Below are 3205 nucleotides of genomic sequence, written 5' to 3'. Positions count from 1 at the left end.
TGGCCCGGGGGAACCGGGAGGAGGGGCAGGGGGGGGAGGAACTTAGCGCTGCCGCTGTAGGAATGGCCGCCTCAGCCGAATACCGGCCCCGCCGCCCGCGCTGCGCCCGCTACCGCCGCGCTGCTGAGGGGAGAGAGCGGCGGCGCGCACGCCCAGCGCGTAAGGCGAGGCGGGCGCGGGAGCGAGCGGCGCGGGGTCCTGGCCGCTAGCGGGTGTCCGCGGAGAACGCCTGAGCCCACCCCCGCGACGCGCTGTGGGCTCCTCTCGGGCGGGTCTTTCAGGCGTTGCGCGGAGTGCCTTAGCGCCAGACACAATAGGCGGGCGGGGCAGGCCGTCTCAGGACCCCGCCCGCTGCCGGCGGCGAGGCGGTACCGTGGGGCCTGGGGCTTCGCGTCGGGCCGGGACCCACCGTGGGGCCGGCCCTCCCTGCCCTGCCGCCCATCGTGCTCGGTTGTGCGGCCCATGAAACAACCGGTGGCGTCGGGCTGGTTGCGGTTACCCCTGAGGAGTGTGGCGCCGCCGAGCCCTGCCTCGATGAGGCGATGGGGCTGGGGCTGGCGGGGGGCGAGTCGCCCCGGAGCCGGGCCCATCGTACCCCTCACGCCAGAAGCGGGACTCCAAAATACGGGTTTTGCCTTTTCATGCCTTGAAGGCATGTCCCTAAAACTGGGAGGTTTCTGGAGAGGTGACGTGCCATGGGTGTAATTGGGCCTTAATAGCTGCATTTCAGCTGCTGGAAACAGTTGCCTCATCTGTCTTTTATGTTGCAATTTGCGTTAGAGGTACCTGCATCTCTCTAAATACAGTCCTTGAATACCAGACAACGTATTTGAGTTTAGTTTTACACAGTTCTGTGACCCAAAGCTGCATCGTGTATGGCTAGTACTTGCTCAACTTCTATGCTGACGACAAATAATACAAATTTAAATAAATTGTACTGAAATAACATGAGATTTTCTGTGTAGTAAAGGAAAATTTTGAGTGCCTTCTTGGGTACAGCTTGAAAATGAAATGTCACTGCCTTCAGTGGGCTGGAGAGCTAAATAACACTGGAAAGGTTTTGGTATTTATTCAGTTGTCTTTCTGGAATTAATGAATGGAATACTTTTGGAATATAAGGCCCTGGAAATTCAATTCCCTGTAGCTGCAAATTGGAGATGGATTTTTTTGTTGTAATACCAGTTTAGGATTATATTTGTACCATTGTTTTTCAAAGCTGTAGTTTTCTTGGATCTGTGTAATCACGATCCACACAATTACATGAACACAAGGAAAAGTGCCGTTTCTCCACCACCAGAAGAGAAATGTCTCATCACCAAATGATCTTCCTCACCAAATCCCTGCACACAATCGTGCAGTCCTTGCCCTTGGTTCCGTTCTGATTCTTGCTTCTCAGGAGTTAATTCAAGTTGAAAATCCAGCAAGAAACTATGTTCTTTGACCTCATGCTGTAGAACATAACTTTGAATGGTTAGATTTTTTTTTTTCTTCATTCCATCTGTAAATATTGCTTCCTGTGCTTCTATTGTTCATGTTTTCCTGCATTTTCTGTAGCAGCTCAATGCATTGTCACTTTATATTAGACTATTTGCTTTCCAAATCCCCTCTTTTTGCAGAACAGGTTATAAGACAAATTCAATAAATCACCCAACCCAGTTATTTCAGTTGAATAAGTGAAGTATAAAAGAAATATCTTCAAATATTGAAAGTCAGTTTCTTTTCACTCTTCACCACGAATTTTTTTTTAAATATATTTACAGTATTTCATTTTTATCCATTTACTTCTCGAAGCCTCTTACACAGGGGTAAGAGGCTCTCTTTTCCTGAGTCACATACAGTTTCTTCATGAAAATGTGAAGCACATTGAGGCTTTTTGACCACAAAATAGAATGCTTTAAAATAATGTGATATTGTTCCATTCATTCCTATTAATTTCTCCTTTTCCTTACATTGCTGTTGCAATTCTGCATAAGCTTTGGGCACTGAAAAAGTTTTTCAGCCAAGTCATAGGATCCTAATGTAGTTTGTACTTCAAACCGGTATTGCTGAGGAACTAAAAAAAAAAAGTTTGCAATAAAAGAGAAATCACAGCTGATGGGAGACTTGGTGGCAATAAATTAAGAATACACGTTGGACCAGAATAAAGCTCTGATCTCGACATTTATTCTTCATTGGGACAGCATAACACAAAATAGCAAATGATCTCAAAAAAAAAAAATAGTTAAAAATGCTGCTCCTGAGTACAGTCATTACTTGAGATTACATGAGCAATAATTATGTGACAATTACTGCATCAAAGCTCTTCATAATTACACGGGATGCCGTTTTGGTTAGCCAAAGGTGGGATCGATACTATTGCTAACTTTACATGCTAAAGCATAAGTAACTATAAGCAAAGCATTAAGTACTTATTTTACACTCGGACTGCAAAAGGAGGACTTTCATATTACACTTTAAAAAAAAAAAAGACTTGTTAATTTATCCTTACTAAATTAAGAGATTCTTACTATAACACGGCAACTTTGTGCCAAATATATCTGTCACTGTTGTGTTATAGCATAATTCACTGTGGTGCTCTGATGCGTCGGCTCCGTACCAGATCTCCAGACCTTTCCACAGTCTCTTGGAGCATCTCAGGAACAGCTGATGGACGTGTGGTTCCCTGGTCTGCACCAACTTGAGAAGTAAAACTTCCACGCTTCCGAAATTCACTCAAAAATAACTTTCACACCAACAAACTGTTCTGCGTAGTTGATCTTAGCTCTTAAAATACCTCTTAATACTTAACGTGCTCATAAACTTAGGCAGATCACGTTATCACATGTTCATCTACCTTTTTCATACCATTCCTTAACCAGTGACCACAAATCTGTTGTGCTTCTGTGCCAACAATAATGATCATCAACGCCTGACAGGGGAAACCCTACATAAGAGTTCCCCACCCTCAAAGAAGAGTTGAGACCTCATCCTCTTTACTTTAAGGAAGCCTTGAACCACTTCTGATACGTGACTAAGCTTCATCCTGGCAACCTCTGGCATGACAAACGTAATTAGCACGTGGGCTCCAACCTTTAAATTTCTGAGAGATAAGTGCCCCCTTATTTACCACATGTGGTATGATTTCCCTGGAAATCTGGATTCGGGTCTCTCCACCTTTGATTCCTTTGATGTTAGGTAGCTGGTTGAAATCACACTTCCGCATAAT

The 3205-nt window shown here is 45.0% G+C and overlaps 1 protein-coding gene across 3 annotated transcripts in view; it reads right to left on the bottom strand.

The window, feature by feature from the left end:
* Nucleotides 1–146, bottom strand: part of CAPRIN1 (cell cycle associated protein 1) — a 37148-nt gene extending 37002 nt beyond the window's left edge. For all 3 annotated transcript variants that reach the window (XM_014948840.1, XM_014948844.1, XM_014948843.1), the window contains exon 1: nucleotides 1–146. The gene's annotated coding sequence lies outside the window, so the exon portion shown is untranslated.
* Nucleotides 147–3205: the final 3059 nt, after the last annotated feature.

The sequence above is a fragment of the Calidris pugnax genome, unplaced genomic scaffold (assembly GCF_001431845.1).
Source record: "Calidris pugnax isolate Ruff unplaced genomic scaffold, ASM143184v1 scaffold107, whole genome shotgun sequence".
Classification (NCBI taxonomy): Eukaryota; Metazoa; Chordata; class Aves; order Charadriiformes; family Scolopacidae; genus Calidris; species Calidris pugnax.
Note: the sequence above shows the minus strand (reverse complement) of the source record. Positions and strands in the feature narration are given on the sequence as shown.